Below are 19,959 nucleotides of genomic sequence, written 5' to 3'. Positions count from 1 at the left end.
GGACATCAAAAGGCTTGAGAGGATGTGGTGGGTCAAAGGCAGTGAGATGACGCATGGAGTTTGTGGAATAAAGGCCATCAAAGGGCTTGAGTGTTGCTAGCAAGCAACATACATTGAAAGTCTTGAGTGGAGATGCCAAAACAAAGGACATCAAAAGGCTTGAGAGGATGTGGTGGGACAAAGGCAGTGAGATGACGCATGGAGTTTGTGGAATAAAGGCCATCAAAGGGCTTGAGTGGTGAAGGTAGAGCAAAGGCCATCAGAGGGCTTGGGTGAAGATCGCAGCACAAAGGCCTTTAAAGGGCTTGAGAGGAGAAGGCAGAACAAAGAACATCATAGAGCTTGACTACTGATGGCAGAGCAAAGGCCATCAAAAATCATGAATGGAGATGGCAGAATAAATGTCATCAAAAACCTTGCATGGAGATGGCAGGAAAAACACTGTTAAAAGGTTTGAGTGTAGACAGTGGGAAAAAGGCTGACAAATGGCTTGAGTGAAGATTTATAAGTGTAAATAGCAGAACAAAGGCTTTTGAAGGGCTTAAATGGAGATGACAAAACAAAGACAGTTGAAAAGCTTCAGTGGAGATGATGGAAAGAAGTCCAACAAAGGATTTGAGCGAAGATTGTCGAATGAAGGCAGTCAGAGGCTTTAAAAGGAGATGGTGGAACAAAGGCCAACACAGGGCTCGCAGAGAGAAGGCAGAGAAAAGGTAATTAAAAGACGAGTTGAGATAGCAGAATAAAGGTCATTAAAGGGATAGAGTGGAGTTGGTGGAACAAAGTCCATCATAGGCGTTGAGTGGGAATGGAAAACAAAAGGCCATCAAGGGCTTTAGAAGAGATGGCAGAGCGAAGACCATCAAATGTCTTGAGTGGAGATAGCAGAACAAAGGCCATTGAATGACTGGAGTGGAGATGGTGAAGCAAAGGCCATGGACGTGTTTCAATGAAGATTGTGGAACAAAGGCCATCAAAGGGCTTGAGTGGAGATGGCGGAACAAAGACATCAAATTGTTTGCATGGGATGGCGTACCATAAGGCTTTCAAAGGGCTTGACTGGAGATGGTGGAACAAAGGCCATCGAAGGACTTGAATGGTAATGGCAGAACAAAATCAATTGGAGGGCTTGAGTGGAGATGGCAGAACAAAGGCCACCAAAAGGCTTGAGAGAACTTGGCAGAACAAATGCCATCAAAGGACTTGAGTGAAGATAACTGAACAACGGGTGTCAAAGGGCATAAGTAGAGATGGCAGAAAAGGGACATTAAAGGGATTTGAGTGGTGATACCAGAACAAAGGCAATCAAAAGCCTTGAGTGGAGAGGGGAGAACAAATGCAGTCAAAGGGCATAAGTAGATATAGCAAAACAAAGGACATAAATGGGCTTTAGTGGAGATGGTGGAACAAAGGGCATCAAAGGGCTTGACAGAACTTGGCAGAACAAATGCCATCAAAGGATTTGAGCAAAGATAATAGAACAAAGGGTGTCAAAGGGCTTAAGGAGCTAGAGTGGCGATGCAACAACAAAGGCAATCAAGAGCACTGAGTGCAGATTTTAGAACAAAGGGCTAAAGCGGGGATTGTGAAAAAAGGCTATCCAAGGGCTTGATTGGAGATGGCAAACCAAGGCCATCAAAGGGCGTGAGTGGTGCTAGCAAAGAAAATCTGTTGAAAGTCTTGAGTGGAGATGGTAGAACAAAGGCCATCAAAAGGCTTTAGAGGATGTGGGGGACCAAAGGCAGTGAGTAGACATGTGTGGAGTTTGTGGAATAAAGTACATCAGGGTTTGAGGGTTGATGGCAGCACAAAGGCCATCATAGGGCTTGACTACTAATGGCAGAGCAAAGGCCATCAAAAATCATTAATAGAGATGCAGAATAAATGCTATCAAAAGACTTGCATGGAGATGGCAGAACAAAGACCATTAAAAAGCTTGAGTGGAGACAGTGGAACAAAGTCTGTCAAAGGGATTGAGTGGAGATAGAGGAACAAAGGCAATTGAAAGCCTTATGTGGAATAAACAATACAAAGGCAGTTGAGAAGCTTGAGTGGAAATGGTGAAACAAAGTCCAACAAAGGATTTGAGAGGAGATTGCAGCACAAAGACCATCAAAGGCCTTGAGTGAAGATGGTGAAATGAAGGCCATCAGAAGCCTTGACAGGAGATGGAGGAGCAAAGGCCAGCAGAAGTCCTGCATAGAGATGCCAGTAAAAAGGCAATTAAAAGGCTTGAGTTGAGATAGCAGAATAAACGTCATCAACGTGCCAGAGTGGAGATGGTAGAACAAAGGCCATCATAGGGGTTGAGTGGAGATGGAACACAGAAGGCCATCAAAAGACTTCACAAGAGATGGCAGAACAAAGGCCATCAAATGGATTGAGTGAAGATGGCAGAACAAAGGCCATTGAAGGACTGGAGTAGAGATGGGGACGCAAAGGCCATGGAAGGGTTTCAGTGAAGATTGCAGAACAAAGGCTATCAAAAGTGCTTGAGTTGAGATTCATTTTTTCAATTTTCATTTGTAAAGCACCTTTCACCATAATTATGGTCCCAATGCACTGTTAGTTGAATGCCCTCGGAGGGGCCTGAGTCCAACATATGGGAGAAATGGGAGCTGCTATTATGCGTGTGTGCATTTCAGACATTAATGTTATGAGGGGGTGACCAGGAGAGTGCTAGTGGCCATGAATGAATGGCATGTGGATGGGCAGAAAGGAGGTATACTATGAGCTAAACAGGGGTGCATTGTGTTTAAGTGGATATAAAATGATGTGTGTAGCTATAGTTTCAATTTTTGTAGTGAAAGGTAACTTTATTCTTATGGCAGATGTGTTGTGCAACAGTGTTTGTGTTATATGTGAGTCTGGGGTGTGTGGAAATGATCCTGTGCCTTCTGGTAAATTACGAAGGTGTGGACTGCGAGAGGAAAAATGGGTTAGCTGTACAAACAACAATGTCTACACCCTGGGTTCCATCTATGTACAAAGAGCAGTGCAAAGTCTCACGTAAGATCTAAGTGCAACATTGAATACATAAATACTCTCCCTCTGAAAGGATCTAAGAGTGGTACATTGGTAGCCCTAGTTCCTTCAAGTTGGAAAAGGCACTCATTTCATTTCTATTTTCTGCAGCAAGGCCCACCCTCCTGTGTGATGGCGGAACAAAGACATAACATTGTTTGCATGGGATGATGGAACATAAGGCTTTCAAAGGGCTTGTCTGGAGATGATGGAACAAAGGCCATAGAAAGTAATGGCAGAACAAAATCAATCAGAGGGCTTTAGTGGAGATGGCAGAACAAGGCCTTCGAAGGGCTTGAGTGGAGGTGGCAGAATAAAAGCCATGAATAGATATGATTGGAGAAGTTAGAACAAAGACCATCAAAAGACTTGAGTAGGGATGGGGGAACCAATACCATCATAAGGCTTGAGTGAAGATGGCAGAACAATGGCCATAAAATGGCTTGAGTGGTGACGGCAGAACAAATGCCATCAAAGTGCTTCAATGGATTTAGCAGAACAAATGACATCAAAGGTCTTGAGTGGAGACCGCAGAACAAAGGCAATCCAAGTGATGCAGTGGAGATGTTTTAAAAAAGGCCATAAAAGGAATGGAGTATGGAAGGCAGGACACACAGCCCCAAGGTGCCAAGGTGGAGATGGCAAGAGAAAAAGGCTTGAGTGGGGATGGTGAAACAAAGGCCATCCAAGGGCTTGATTGGGGACAGTGGAACAAAGGCCACCAATGGTCTTGAAAAAAGATAGTAGAATAAAGGCCATTAAATCGATTGACTAAATATGGAAGATCAGAGACCATCAAAATACTTGAGTGGAGAAGGCAGAATAAAGGCATATAAGGATTTGATTGGAGATGGTAGAACAAAGGTCATCAAACGGCTTGAATGGCGATGGCAGATAAAAGAAGGGTGAACTGCTTTACTGGAGATGATGGAACAAAGACCATCAAACTGCTTGAGTGGGGGTGGTGGAGGAGCAAAGGCCATCAAAGGTCTTTAGTGGAATTGGCAGAACAAAGGACATCCAAGAGATCCAGTAGAGATGGTGGAACAAAGGTGGCTGGAGGGCTTAAGTGAAGATGGCAGAACAAAGACCATTGAAAGGCTTGAGTGAATATGGTAGAACAGAGGCCACCAAAGGGCTTGAGTGGAGATGGCAGGACATAGACGGTTAAAGCGCATGATGGGAGATGGCAGAACAAAAAGGCTATCAAAATTCTTGAGTGGACATGTGGAACAAATACCATGGAATGGATTTAGTGGAGATGGCAGTACAAAGGCCATCAAATGACTTCAGTGGAGATGGCAGAACGAAGGCCATTAAAAGTATTGAGTGGTGGTGGAATAAAAGACAAACAAGGGCTTAAGGGGAAATAGCAGAACTTAGGCAAATAAAGGGCTTGCGAAGCTGGAGGAAGAAAGATCATCAAAGGGCTTGAGGTGGGATTGCAGAACAAAGGCCATGAAAAATCTTGGGAAGAGAGGGCATAGCTTGGCCATCAAAGTGGTTTATTGGGCATTTCAAAGCAAAGGCGATCAAAGGCTTGAGTGGAGATGGTGGAACAAAGGTCATCAAAGGGCTTAAGGAAGTTGGCAGAACAAAGGCTTTCAAATGGCTCGAATGAGATGGCAGAAAAAGGACCATCACAAGGCTTAAATAAGATTTCAAAACAATAGCCATCAAAGAATACGAGTGGACATGGTGAAACAAAGGACATCTGAGGGATTGGGAAGAGATGGGACAACAAAGCCCTTCAAATGGATGAGCAAAGATGGCAGAACTAAGCCCATCAAAAGGCTGGAGTACAGATGGCAGGACAAAGGCCCTCGCAGGATTCTCAAACTTAGGTGGGCTCTCCACTGTGTACCTAATACACATTACTGTTGTTGTTCTGAACTGTGGTAAACCTGTGCCTGTTGCTCTATTCCTGTCTGCGGGCTCTCGCATCGTCTGTCTTCCCCCCCTCCACTCCCTCCTACTCCATGGTGCTCTCTATCTCGCCTATCTTCTCTAACTGCTTCTCCATCGACTATCCTGCTCTCCTCACTAAATCTGGTAGGAAAAAGTTTAAAAAGGACATCCTGGTCTCCAACCCAGGCCTCCCTATCGCTGACACCTATACCAGTGCCTGCTCCAAGGAAACTCTTACTGACATCCTCTTTTTTGTGCCTTCGCCTGACCTATGGACCCTTCATATGGTCTCTGTGCTCTCTCCTTTCTCCTCTTCTCCCATTAATGGTGGCACCCGTTGGGATGTCCTCCTGGCCCCCTTCTGCTCCTCTAAGGCCATCATTAATGTCTATGCAAATGGGACCGTCTTGGTCCAAGGTCCTCAGGCCAACCTTCACCTCTTTGATAGACGCTTCCCTCGCCTCATCAACTTCCTTTCCTCTCCCGCTGTCCCCCCTCCTCTATCCTTGGCTACCTTGCCTCTACCCTCCCTCCCTGCCCCCTCTAGTGCTCCTTCTTCACCTCCTTCTTCTACACCTCCGCAGGGCGTACCTCTGATCTGTACCCCCTCCCGGAAGTCCTTCAAGGCTGGCAACCTTCTCCACATTGCCACTCTTAACTCTCGCTCTGCCATCAAGCATTCCTCTGATATCTGTCACCTTCTTGAGGAACTGGACCTTGACGTCCTCGGTCTCACTGAGACATGGTTCACAGCCAGCTCTGTCACCAGCTTTGACACACTCCTTCCTGACGGTTACAAGATCTTCTCCGTGCCCAGGCCCAACCGTGCAGGTGGGGGTGTTGCCCTTATCTTCCCTGAGTGGATTCCTGCCACTGTCACTCCTACGCAGACCTACTCCTCTTTTGAATGTCTTGTCTGCCGACTCTCTCTCTCTCCTAGCCATTCTCTTACTGTGGCTACTATCTATCGGCCACCTGGTCAAATTTCCTCCTTCCTCTCTGAGTGGGCTGACCTCTCCTCCTCACTCTTGTCCTCAACCACTCAACTCCTCTTTCTTGGAGACTTCAACATCCACCTTGATGCCTCTTGTCCCCCCACTGGACTCTTTCGTGACCTCTGCGACTCTCTCTCACTCTCTATTCTCCCGTCTGGGCCTACTCATTCTGCAGGGCACACTCTTGATGCTCTGATTTCTTCTGACCTTCCCCTCTCTGTCCCTCTCTCCACTCCTCTCTCCTGGAGTGATCACTTTCTCCTATCCTCCCACCTCACCCTCCCTACCCCACAGGCAAAGCCACCCTCATCATTGCCACTCACCTTCTCGGTCATCCGACCCATGAAGCGCGTGTCAGTTGAGGCTTTCGCTGCCACCTTCTCGCCCCCCCTCCCCCTTCGGCTGACTCCCACCCTGACACAGCCCTCTCCATGCTCCACTCTGCTATATCTGATACTCTTGATATCCTTGCCCCTGTCATGAGAATCCGCCTGAAGCCCAAAGCCAAATGTAACTCCTGGTATGACTCGGATCTCGTCACCCTAAAACGCAAGTGCAGGGTGGCTGAGAGGAAATGGCGTGCTTCATGTTCATCCTCTGATAAACTGGCCTGCCGCCTGCTCCAAAGGCAATACCGTCTCTCCGTTCTCACCAAAAAGAGAGCCCTTATCCAAGCCCGCATCTCTGCGGCATCCAACAACTCGGCTGAACTCTTTAAAATCTGCAAGGAGCTTGCCAACCCTGCTGCAGTCTCTACCTCTCCTGTCCCCTCCCAGGGCCTCTGCACTGCACTGGCCTCGCACTTCATCTCAAAAACTCAGGACATCCTGTCCTCACTCTCCTCCTATCACCTCCCTCCCTCTCTTCCCGCCTCTTCCTCTGGCCCTTCTGCAGCCACCCCTCCTCCCTCCTTCTCTGCCTTTCCACTTTTTTCTGCTGACGAGGTTTCCAGACAAGTCCGATCTATGAAAGTCTCGTCTAAACAGGTTCACCCCTGTTCCTCCACAACTATCAAGGACCACATCGACTCCCTGGCTCCTGCCCTGGCTGACTTTTGCAACCACTCCTTCGCCTCTGGAATCTTCCCTTCCCCCCTCAAGCACTCCCTTGTGCACCCTCTTCTTAAGAAACCCTCCTCCGACCCCTCCTGCCCGGCTAACTATCGCCCAATCTCCATCAGTCCCTTCCTGGGCAAGCTCCTGGAGAAACTGGCCATCTCCCAGCTTAACCTCCATGCCGAAACTGTTGGTAGTCTCCATGACCATCAATCTGGATTCAGAGCGGCCAGAAGCACGGAAACTGCTCTCCTGAACATCCGTGAGGACCTGCTCTTGAACCTTGACTCCAACACTCCGTGTGTTCTCATTCTGCTCGATCTCTCTTCTGCCTTTGACACTGTCAACCATGCCATCCTGCTCAACCGTCTCCGTGATGACCTGGGTATCACTGGTCAGGCTCTGGCGTGGCTGACCTCTTTCCTTTCAAATTGACCCTCCCAGGTCCAACTTGGGTCCTTCCTCTCTGACATCTTTTTCTCCACCTGTGGTGTTCCCCAGGGATCTAATCTCTCTCCCTGGCTGTTCAACCAGTATCTGGCACACCTTGCCCACCGCATCGCCGCTCTCTGCCCCTACTTTCAGTGCTATGCGGACGACACCCAGCTCATTTTCAGGCTACCCTCGGCCTCCTCCTTTCCTTCCCTCATCTCTGACTGTCTATCTGCCATCCAGGAATGGTGTGCCGCCAATGACCTCTGCCTTAATGCTAGTAAGACTGAGATTCTACTCATCGGCACACCCACTCCCTCCTTCCCTGTAGCTCTCTGGCCATCCTCGCTTGGCCCTCCTCCTGCTCCTACCTGCAAGGCAAAAAACCTCGGGGTCATCTTCGACTCCACACTCTCCTTCTCCCCTCATATATTTGACGTCTCTAAGAAGTCACACTACCAGCTGCACCTCCTCAGAGGTATTCTTCCCTTCCTCTCCTTCCCCCAGAAGCTCACTGTCTCCCGAGCCCTGGTTCTCTCGAAGCTGGACTACTGTAACAGCCTCTATCTTAATCTGCCTGCCTCCACTCTCCGCCCCCTGCAACTCATCCAGAACAGAACTGCGAGACTTGTCCTTGGCCTCAAGCCCAGGGACCGTATCTCTCCAGGACTGAAATCTCTACACTGGCTCCCAGTGGTTGCGAGGATTAAGTTCAAAACCCTCTGCATTGTCCACAAGGCCTTCTGGGGCCTGGGGCCTAAATACCTTCAACTCGCTCTTCCTAAATATCTTCCTTCCCGAGCCCTTCTCTCATCCATCTCCAACTCCCTCAGGGTCAGCCGCTTCTCGAAGCAAGGAGTCGGGGGTCGATCTCTTGCCGTGGCAGGGTCCTCCCTCTGGAACAGCCTTCCTGCCTCCCTGAAACTTGAGGAGAACCATCTCCGGTTCCGGAAGCACCTCAAAACCTTCCTCTTTGCTTCTGCTTTCTCTCTCCCTCTCCCCTGCTAAAGTCTCGACATGAATCTGCACCGAATCTGCAACTGGGCCACTCTCACCGACCTCGGTCCTGGTCCCAGCCACTCTCCTCTTGCACTGCCTCCCTGGCAACCCCTGCACTGAGGGACTGTTCTCTGTATCCCTACAGCCCCCCTTTTCCCAGCACTTGTCTGCACTTACCTTGCACTTGCCACCAGCTGGCCCTATTTATTTACTTATTCTACTTACTTGTACTGCACTTCCCCCTTCCCCTTGCACTTTTCCCCTTCCCCCTTCCCCTGCACTTGCGCGGTCTGAATGTCACCTGGCCTAGTAGGATCGTTGTCTGTCTTCCCCTTGTTTCCCCCCCCCCCTGCCTCGTCGCGCCTTGAAACACTTGTGTATAGGCGCGTTACAAATGCCATATCATATCATATCATATCATAAAAGGATTGATAGGAGATGGCAGAGAAAAGGCCATCCAAAGGATTAAGTGAGACTGTATAACAATAGGCGTCAATGGAGGTGAGTCGAAATGTGAAACAACAGCCATCAAAGGGCATGCATGAAGATGGCGTAACAACAGCCATCAAAGAGCTGAGTGAAGATGGTGTAACAAAGGTCATCAAAAGGTTTGAGTGGAGGTAGCAGATCAAAGGCCATCAAAGGGCTCGGGTGAATATGGCAGAACAAAGGTCATTAAATAGGTTGCTTGGGGATGTTTGAACAAAGACAGCCAAAGGGGTTGAATACGGAGGGCGAAAGAAAGGCCATCAAAGGGCTTGAGTCGAGATGGCAGAACAAATGCCATCAAATTGCTCAAGCGGAGATGGCACAACAAAGCCAATCAAGGGGGGTGACTGAGAATGATGGAGCAAAGCCCATCAAAGGGCTTGAGTAGAGATGATAGAACAAAGACCATTGAAGGGCTTGAATGGCAATGGCTGAACAAAGCAAAACAAAAGAGGTGATGACTGGAAGGTGTACAATTAATCTTAAACTCGGGCATTGCTCTGGGTAACCCTTCAGACCATTGTTCTACGCCTGCCAAACCCCTACAAAAGGGGAAAGACCATATGCAAATCATGTTTTGTCCCACCCCAAAAGGGGCAGTCCAGCCCAAACTGCTGACTTGCCCTTAAATATCATTGAGAACACTTACCCACACTTTACATGCAAATCGTCAAGAATGAACTTCCATTCCCATGAATACAAGAATACTGTGACATGGAAGATGAGCCGAGTAATGCAGATCAAAGAAGACCTAGAGCACATTGTGAAGAATCCTATGGATCCTTCAATGAAACCCTGCCAAAAGCCTCCTCCCAGGCAGCCAGGGAAAGGCAGATGCTTCCTGATCTTGACCTTGTAGGTGGTGTAATGCAGGAGGATCACCTGGGAGGAGACAAGGCCCATGGTGGTGAGGAGATCCCGTGGGATGAGATGCAGTATTTGTCCTTTGAAAGGGAAAGTCTTTCAAGGTTACAAAAACAGGTAATGACTTACTTTCATTATAATGTCCCTGAAACACATATTAGATCTGTGGCTTTGGGCACAAGTGCCATAAAAACTGAGCAAGACTTAACCACAGAAATACCCTTCAAGGTATTTCAGGATAAACAACCTACTTACCCCCAAAGATATAACAGACAGGAAAATATTGCCTTAACTAGTTTGTCTTCCTTTGTAACAATACATTCTAATAATCTGTCCTTAAATAAGATTAAGGTGAATATATCTACCCTTAAAAATCTGAAGTTATTTACAAGAACTAACTTTGTTGTTGAAGACGACAAGTCCCAAAACCCCACAGATACTTGGATGAGGAAGAGGACTGAAGAGGTATGCTGTAGCAGTAGTCAGGCAATTAATCCTAACAGCCCACACCTGAAGGAACCTGGGAGGCATAAAAGGCCCCTTCTGGTGCAGGCAATGTGAAGGAGCTGGAACTGTGCTGTGACTGGAGTGAATGCAGTAGCAGTAGAGGCAGAGAGAAGAAGGCACATTGCTGGCAAACCAAGCAGAAGTGGGAGAACCAGAGGGTTGCCAGAACGTGGATACAGCTGATTTCACCTGATTGTTCTGAAAGGGTCCTGTTGCCCCAAACTTGAAGTGCAGAGGCTGCACAGCGGAAGGCACACAGGAAGGCTGTCTTTCCGCATGTGAGCCTGACTGCTGTGGTTGCTTTGAAAGATGCATGTCAGAGACCGAGGCAAGGAGCTATTGTCAAGCCGTGGGTCTCAGGAGCAAGAGAGGCTGCTTAAATGAGTGGCCAGACTGGAGACACCTTCAGCAAGGAAGGGTGTGGGTCCCTGTGAAGCCAGAAGTAGTAGAAGTTATTGCAGAAGTTGTGAAAGTTGTGCAACCCACAGAACAAGGATTACCAAAGCCGGTGAGTCAAACCTGACACTCTGATTCCTTGTGCAAGTAATGCCGACAACAGTATCCAGCTTACTATTCACTCGTGTATAGTCAAAAGTGAGCTGAAGTTGTTTGTGGGGTCTTTAAGAAGGGGACAATGGATTAGTAGCACTCACGTATATTGGGTAATTCTCATTTACTCGCTTGAAGAGCAAATGCTGTGAAAATCCATTGTTAAACCCTTAAAGCCTGAAAACCTATGAAGAAGTGGTCACGTGTCTCATTTCACAGAGTAAATGTTGCAAAGGGCACTGTTGAACATTTAACGTTACAAAGGCCATTGTTGAACATTTAACCTTTCAAATTTAATTAAGAAGTGATCGCTTGTGTCTAATTTTACTTTTCCAAGAGAGACTGAGTTATACCTCTTTATTCACATGAACAATTCTTCAACCCAAAAGAAGTTAAGAGAGAGTGGGCATTTCCCAAGCCAAGAGTCCTCCCCTATTTAGAGTCGTAGCAGCCTTTCTTAAAGCCAGAAAACAAGACAGCCAATGCTGTGAGCCCAATAGAAGTACAATCTTGCTTAAGATACCAGTGTGCAAGCATTACCTGAATCCAGGACAGTAGCACAAAGGCTTCTGGATAATTACCTTGGCTAACAGTTGGTAGAGAGGTGAAGACAAATTTGAGGAAGGGAAACTTGCGGCCTACAAAGATTATTTGGAGTTGACAGAACCTATATTACCAAATAATGTGAGAGAAACAGATAACTGGGTCATAACGGCAAACCTAGGTTGTTATTGTGGCAGACAGACAAGAGAGACAAATAGACTGCCCCTTTTGAAGACAGATAGACAGAGGAAGAGTGCCTTGCCTATTTGAAGAGGTTGAAGTACATTAAAGTGAATCTTGTCATACAATGTCTTGAGTCACAAAATACTGAAGCTGTGGTAGGGGTACAAATACTGAAGCTGTGGTGGTAAATCTGATTGTCAGTGGATGAAATACTGCAGTGGTACAAGTGAAGTAGAATAGTATGCAGAGGATGTGAGTTCCCAAATTGGGAACTTTTTTGTTTATCCATTTTGTGCAACCTAGATGTCAAGGTTGCTTCTCTCTCCTCTGCACCTCAAATTCCCTTCTTATTTTTTTACTTACTTATCATATCTCTTTCAGGACCCAGAAACCTATCTAACTACTTCCAACTGTCCATTTCTTCGCTTACAAGTGAAGTAGAATGCCAGGAGGCAAAGGAGAATGCCCTCATGATAACCTTCTATAAGAATAAAGTTGTTGAAGTAGAACAAGCAGCATTGTGAAGTCATCCAGACAAATGTACCTATTGTGGACCATAATCTGAACAGAAATTTAATTACTGTTAACCAAGATTGAAGTTTCACTAATATACTAGAAGTTGTATTTCTTTTTGAACTGTGTCAAGTCTTCTTGGCTAACTAAGAGTGGTGAAACAGCATGATGTCAGGAATAACATTGATGCTATTATGAGGAAGTAGAACACCTTGTCACAAAGAAGAACTTTGTTGCTGTTGGAACTTTGGTTAACACAATTTTATCTTAACATTGGACCTTCAAGAACTGAATTAAGACTTTGCTATTGTCACAACCCTCACCCCAGACCACCACTGGCAAGCCCATTTGCCAGGTGGGATCAGGGCTCGGGTCTCTATTAAGGCCTTGAAGGCCTGGCATCCACTTTCAAGGCTCTCTTGGGGCCATCCTGGCACCTATGGCACCAGGCTCATACACCTTGAAGAACATGTGTACAGGGGACTACTTTTTTCATTTGGGGCCTTCAGCCAACATGGATGCACCCACATAGCTTGGCTCCTAGGATCCAAGCTATGCGGTATAGTGTTTTGGGTGTGGTGGCCTAGGGACTACATTACCTGGACTACTTTGTTGAGGCTATTTAAACCATACCCGAACAAGAAAGCACGCTTCACGTTACTTGCAGTCTGTAACGTGACGCTCACTGTATCCAGCGATACCCACGAGCCTCGGAGAAGCAAACCTGCAAGGAGAAAAAAGGAACATCGTTAGCAGCATCTTACTTGCAATCTCCATCTTTTATCCACGCGCAGCTCCAGTGAACAGCTTCCTCTGGATCCGCATGCATCCCGGACTGGAAGACCTGAAAGAGGAAGGGAAAAGACAACATTAAAGAAGGTATTTTAGACATTGCAAAACCACAAACTGCTCAAAACGTTTACCTGGCTTGTCGCCTCCCGGCCGGCATCGCTCCGGAATTCCACACACGACCTGCAAGGAAAGAAGAAAACAGGTTAGCAAAGGCAAGACAATGCAGCGCTGCCCATAGCGCTTACTTACCGCATCGTAGCGCACATCACGTGCCATCATTTACCAGCGAGGCCCAACTCAGCCAGTTCGCCATGCTGAAGCTCCGCACACCTAAGGGAGAAAAGAGACATTATTAAACAAAGAAAGGCATGTAAGAATAACAACACAATATGAAAAAACTGCAATAAGACCTACCCGAGAGACACCAAATGGGCCCGTGCAGGTGAAGTAACTTGGCCGCACACGCCCACCAAAGACAACGCGCCCCTGCTAAGAAGGCAGGATGGAGAGCACGCCTAATTCCACAACAAGGTGAAGAGAGGGCCCAAAGGGGCATAAGTCACACGGGGTGGTGGGACGATATTTACCTCAGTCGGATAGTCTTGAACACAGCCCTCCTGTATTTTCAGGCAGAACCTTCGCCGCAGACCACATCTGGAAAACACTGGGAAGAAGATACCAGCAACCAACCCGGCTGAGTGGCGTCCCTGTGGATACCAGGTGAGCGTAACAGCTATCTATGTGGATTTCCTTATTTTGCTTTTGATGAATACTGGAGTTGAATTACCTTAAATTCTGGGGAAGGGAGTTCACCCAGATCACTGAGAAGGTTATTAAAAGACTGTGAATTTTATTGTGTATGGGAATTGAATTGCCATATATATTTTCTTTTGAGTATTTTATGTTTAGTGTGAGGGCCAAACATCCTGTGTTAGAGTGTTTCCTTTAGGCAGGGAAATACTCAGCAAAGTAGGGATAGCGAGGCATTTAATTTATACTTTAATAAATGACAGATTTTGAATAATCATCCAACAGTTGTCCACCTCGCATTGCTGACCCCTTAAAGCAGGTTGTGGTCTAGTTGTTGTGATTGCATACCTGCAGTTTGGAAATTTAAACAGTCAAACCAGCTGACTGAAGCACGCTGCTGGTGGGAGAAAGCTGCTCCTCTCTGTACGGACCGAGAGACCATGGGACTGGAGAGAGTTCCGTGAATCTGACTGGCTCGAGGACAAGGAAAAGTGAAGCTTACTGCAAGAGAGAACACGCTGCAGGAATGCCAGAAGCTGACGGAGCGCTCCTGGGCATTTGCAGCTGTTGGGATGCCCGAAACAAAGCAGAGGAGTCCAGAAGGAACCGCTAGAGGCAGATAAGTCAAGGAACAGAGGCACAAAGAAGGAAGGAAATGCTGAACGACTGCTACCGGCTTGCCACAGGGGAAGCAGAAAATGCCAGCAAGAGCTGGTGAGTCTACCCAAGGGAAGCAGGGACACCAGGGCATATCGGCAGCCATGCCAAACCTGAATAATTGTGAATCAGGCACATGAAAGAGAAAGAGCAACTGAGCATTTCTTTACAAGGGAGAATAGAACAAAAGGAAGAGATTTTGAAGTTTGTGAGTTTATGCAATACACATATAAGAAAAGCCCTGGCAGGATAGTATACCAGGCAGATAAAATATCAGATTAAGCAAACAGAAGAGTTGATCAGGCTTAGAAGTGTGTGCAGAGCCCATGTCAGACAAGCCCTGGCAGGAGAGTATACCAGGCAAATTAAAGCTGGAAGTAAAATACACATAAAAGAAAGCCCTGGCAGGGGAGTATACAAAGGCAATTTCAAGTATGTGCATATAAGAAAGTTCTGGCAGGAGACCAGCAAAAACAAAGAGGTGATGGCTGGGAGGTTTTGAATGAATCGTAACCACTGGCATTGCTCTGGACAGCCCTCCAGACCTTTGTTCTTCACCTGCCAAGCCATTACCGAAGCGGAAAGACCATATGCAACTCTGGCTTCGTCCCACCTCAAGGGGCAGGTGAGTAGACCAGGTAGTTGCAAGTGTGTGTATATAAGAGAGGCCTGGAAGGAGAGGATACCAGGCTGTTGCAAGTGTGTGTGTGTAAGGAAGCCCTGCCAGGAGAGTATACCAGGCAGTTGCAAGTGTGTTCATATAAGAAAGCTCTAGTAAGGAAACACACTTGGCAAGGCCATGCTGAAAAGTTCATAGGAAATACATCACCTAAAGAGGCCCTGAGAAGGATATATCAGACCAAGCAAACAGCTGTACTAATGAAGAGGAGTGAAAGCCTGTCAGAAGAGTACACCAGGTATCCTGACACGATGAAGGCAAAGAGCCAAATTGTTTTGTGTACCAGTTGTGTTGTTGATCAAGGGAAACTCACGTGACTGGTATGTTTGAATATACAACATAGTGAAGAGAAATCCAGGGGAAGGGAACCACCCCCTGGAACAAGGAACTCTATCCTTCTGGAACTTTTGTGTTGGAGTCACGTATTTCTCTTTTTAAAAATGTATAAACCACTCAAGGCCAAATACATAACCCTTTTTACCTTAGAGTTAATTTTGTTATAATGTGGGGACCACAATAGTATTTTGGACATCACCGTTTTTGCTTTGGACATTCTGACATTAACAGACACTTTAGATTTGGTTTTAGGTAGGGAAACACCTCTTAGAGCAGGGACACAGAGGCATTTGCCCACCCCCTTTTATTTTAATAAAAGTCTTTCACCAAACCATGACTCCCTTGTGTCCAAGTCTCATTCCTGGCTCCTCACAGTAAGTTGTCATTTGTATTACGCCTTTTCCCATTGGTATGGCCTCAAAGCGCTGTAGGTGAATGCCCTCGGGGGACTGAAGTCCAAGGTATGGAAAATTTGTCGGATGAGTTTAGAATGATTGTGTGTGCGTTAACCATAAATAATCAATAACATTGCTTTGGGGAAAAAAAGATTGCGTGTGTGCATTTTAGCCAATACGAAGGTAGGCAGAGGTGGCCAAGTCCCAGTTAGCTACCCATGTCGAGCTGGCATGTGGATGGGAGCTGTGGAGTAGTCTGGAGATTATGCGAGTGCAGGAGCCTCATTATGTGTCCAGTTACTCTGAATTTTTGTCATGGGGGTTAGCTGCATTCTTATTGCAGAGGTGTTGTGCTTTAAGTCTTGAAATAGTGTATGATAGCAGATGGATTCTGTCCTGTGGTCCGCTGGAATATATTTTCTCGGCCGCTCAGTACATTACATGGTGGGTTCATTGCTGCCCCGGCCTACCTGAGTGGTGGTTAAATAAACAGAAGTGTGGCATGGGTTCATCGGGATGCATGGGGGGCAGGTCTTGAGGGCCCTCCAGAAGGCAAGGTAATCCTCTATGCAGCTGATACTAAGGGGAATTGTGGTCAAGATTCACAAACTATTTCAATACTGAACTTGACTAGCTCACCTCCCACCTTCCAAAGGCTGAATTTGACTGCCTCACCTCACATCACTCTTCCTCTGAGGGTTGAATTGAACTCTTCCTCTGAGGGTTGAATTGAACTTTCTTACTAAGTAGTTTGTTGAGGTAGTTAATTTCAGCACTCGTATAGTGTAGGATGTGAGGTGAGATAGACAGGTCAGACTGGTGGTTCATATAATTGGCTTGGGCAACAATAAAAAATAAGTCGCCCAGAGAAACAGTTGCAAAAGGCATTTTATTTCTTCCTTTTGTACTCATGAGGAGGTTTTTGTTAAAATGTATTGCAATCTTTGAATTTGAACACATGTTTCTTCAGTAGCACTCGTCATAACTGCTAGTTGCACAGTGAAATAACTCATCAAACGGGCCCACTTTGGCGACAAATCTGGCCCGCTTCGACATACAAAAAACTGCCCCACACTAATATGTTGAGCCTGCAATTCGGGCATTATCCTATTGCCCTGTAGACTAGCCTGAGTCCGAGTTCAATCTGCTGGGGAATGTGGCGCAGGTTAGTACAGCTCTCGTAGGTATGGGGGGTGAAGGCAGGTAGAGAAGTTCTGTTCTCTGAGTTTGTGATTTAAGATATTTCACTTCAGACACTTCAGATCGGCCCAGTTCCTATAGTTGAGTTCAGTACTCTGATTGAGAGCAACCATTAGAGGTGTTGGGTGAGATAGTAAAGTTCAGCCCTAGTAGGGTCTGAGGTTGAAATCGGCCCACGGATGGTGTAAAAAGTGAGGTGAGGTCGTTTGTCACGGTGTGTGAGGTAAATGGACATAGATGAGTTAATCGCTCGGAGGATGTCAGATGTCATGTGGGATAGTCGAGTTTTGATGTGTAAAGTGCGATATTTTATTTCAGTCCTCTGCAGTGGACGAAGTGTAAAAGAAAAAGTAGTGGAACTATCCTCCTCTGCCCCGCCCCCTTCTACTCGCACACCAGCCGCCCACCCCCCACTCCCAAGCGACCCGATACACAACCCGCGTTGCAATCACATACCTTCTTTTACTCAACTGCACCCCACACTGCTGTGTTTACAGTAATATTAAGACAGACGAGAACGCAACGAAAGAAAATGCAGTATTAAAATAACCATGACTTGGTCAATTTCCCACACAGCACGCAGCTTCAAGCAGCCTCCCCCTTCCAATAACATACCATTCCCACCTCTTAAGGGGCACGCCTAAGGCAATAGCCACACACCCCTGCCCATTACCTGTAAAGACACTGTGGGCGTAATTGTGAGTTAGGTGGTATACGGTAAAAGTGCCGGTAATGGAGCTGACGACGGAAAACGTCCTCAAAAATGGAGGAGGCAGCAGGGTAACCCCTGCGGGGTCATGCCGCCGGGAGCGGGGACCCTCACCCGGAAGGGCAAAGGACAAAGGGGCGGAACGGCGCCAAAAGCCGAATGGCCCAAAAGCCCGCGAAGGGGAAACAAAAGGAAAGGGGCGGGGCTTGCAGGATATAAGCAGGCGGGACCAGGGACCAGGCATCTCGCTCTTGCACTGGGACCCGGTCGCCGCCACCTGACAAGTGCAAGGAATTTCGTTAGAAGCCCAGCTGATCGGACCTCGGAGGGTCGGGAGAAGGAGAGACGCAAAGCGGCGGCAGGAAGAAAAGGCGAAGGACTGGCAGCTGGATCGCCCGCCCAGCAGAAGGAAGGAGGATCAGCGGCAGAGGAACCAGCAGGCGGGATCGCACAGCCGGTGGAGGACAGCCGGCGGGCGTGGAGGAGCAGCCCAGCTGATCGGGAGCCGCGGCGGGAGAAGGCGCGCTCAGCCCGGGACCAGGAACGAAGCGACGCCCACGCCCTCCCTCCAAAGGAAAGAAATCATACGGCAGGCCGCAAGGAGGCAGCCGCGGGGGAGGAGCAGAGGCACCAGAACAGCCCGAGAGCCCGAGGATCACAAGGAACACGGGCAGCAGCAACGAGCGGCCCAGGAGGAGCAGGAAGCAGGTGGCTGACCCATTGAGAGGCCGCCAAACAATGGATCTGGCGTCATTTATGGAAATGGCCAGGGTGGCGGCAGCAACCCATGGCCCAGACTGGATGTCCAGGATGGTGGCCCAACCTAGCCAGGAAGGGCACAGCCAGAGGGTGGAAAACTCCCCTCTGATGTTTCAGGACAGTGGCAGCGAGGCCACCGTGGTCGAGGCCGAGATCCACAGCCTGGGGGAGGAAGAAGAAGAAGAGGAGACCCAGGGGAGCAAAAGGAAAAGGACAATGACGGCCAGGGCTAAATCGAGCAAGGAGCAGGCCAGCAGCACCAAGAGACCACGGCAGAAGGGGAGGGCGCAGGAGGATGCGGCCTTAACGGCACCTATACCTGCTGAGGCTCCAGGGAATCGAGTGAGCCCACCCAACACTCCTGCGACCAGAACGGTGGATGTCGCGGGTGGAGGAACAACATCCCTGGAGACGGTAAAAGGTATGGTGATGGAATGCATGCAAGCATGGGGAAAAATGGGGCAAATGCCGAATGTTGTGTCCAGTACTGGTATTGTGGTAGGGGGAGTGTCTCAAGGAGGTATAGCCACGCATCCGGGGGCGTCGCAAGGGCTGGGAGGGCCTTGGTGCAGCGGTAGCACTCAAGGCTGGGCACAGTCGGGTGGACTAAGTCAATTGCCTCAGAAGAGGGGGATACCGCCCGGGGGTTTCTTATCTGTCGGGCTGCCTAGTGTGGGCCCACCTATGGTAGGCGGGCATCAAGTGCAGATGGCGGGGCTCCCTTGGGGTCAAGAATGGACAAACCAAGGGCCAGGGGCGTCAGTAAGCATGGGGGGGGCCCAGCAGTTGGCTTCGGGGTTACCTGCAGGGGCTCAGGGGATGCAGAATGAGGCAGGGCCTGGAGCGGTCTTGACAGGGGGGCTGAGCGCGGCTCAGCCATCAACAGCAGGCCCGATCAGCGGGGAAACAGGGGGATTGTGGGGCCAGACAACCCAGTATGGGAGGCCAATGCCAGGGTTCGCACCTATGCGGGCTACGGTGAATTCTTTGGTGTGGCACATTCCATGGGGGGTCAAGGAGAGGTTGTGGAGGAAGGAATTCATTGACATCTTTGACTTGTTGGGGATCGTCCCCACGGGGGAGGCCTAAAGGAACTGTCAGAAAAGGAAAAAGAGAAAAGGGACAGGGAGGCCACCAAGGTGGAGCGTTCCATTAACAACTGGCTGAAAGCTTATAGGATGTATATGTCAGTAATGTTGGAGAGGCACCCGCAGGATGCACTGGCGATGATAGCATATGAGCAATACGTGCATGATTTGTATCAGAAATATGGCGGCGAGGGATGGCTAGAGTATGACCGGGGCTTTAGATTAAAGATGCAGATATGGCCAGCAATGTCATGGGACGAGATGGATGTCGGGGGGTACATGGACAAAGTGGTCCCCAGCAGGGAACCCCAGGACGAGCCACTAGGAGAGAAGTCTTGGGGTGGGAGAGGCAGAGGCGGGTTCCCGCAACGGGGGAGAGGGTCCTTTCGCGGGCCCTCCTCCTGGGTGTACCGGGCAGCAGCCCACCAGGGGGAGCAAGAAGTCTGCTGGAGGTTTGCAGAAGGGTATTGCTCATACGGGAAGACATGCAGGTACAAGCACCAGAGGGGCGGTGGTACGGGCCCCCGCAAGGC

The sequence above is a fragment of the Ambystoma mexicanum genome, chromosome 8, assembly GCF_040938575.1.
Source record: "Ambystoma mexicanum isolate Mex_15411 chromosome 8, UKY_AmexF1_1, whole genome shotgun sequence".
In the NCBI taxonomy this organism is placed as follows: domain Eukaryota; kingdom Metazoa; phylum Chordata; class Amphibia; order Caudata; family Ambystomatidae; genus Ambystoma; species Ambystoma mexicanum.
The sequence above is the reverse complement of the archived record's forward strand: the minus strand, read 5'-3'. Positions refer to the sequence as shown.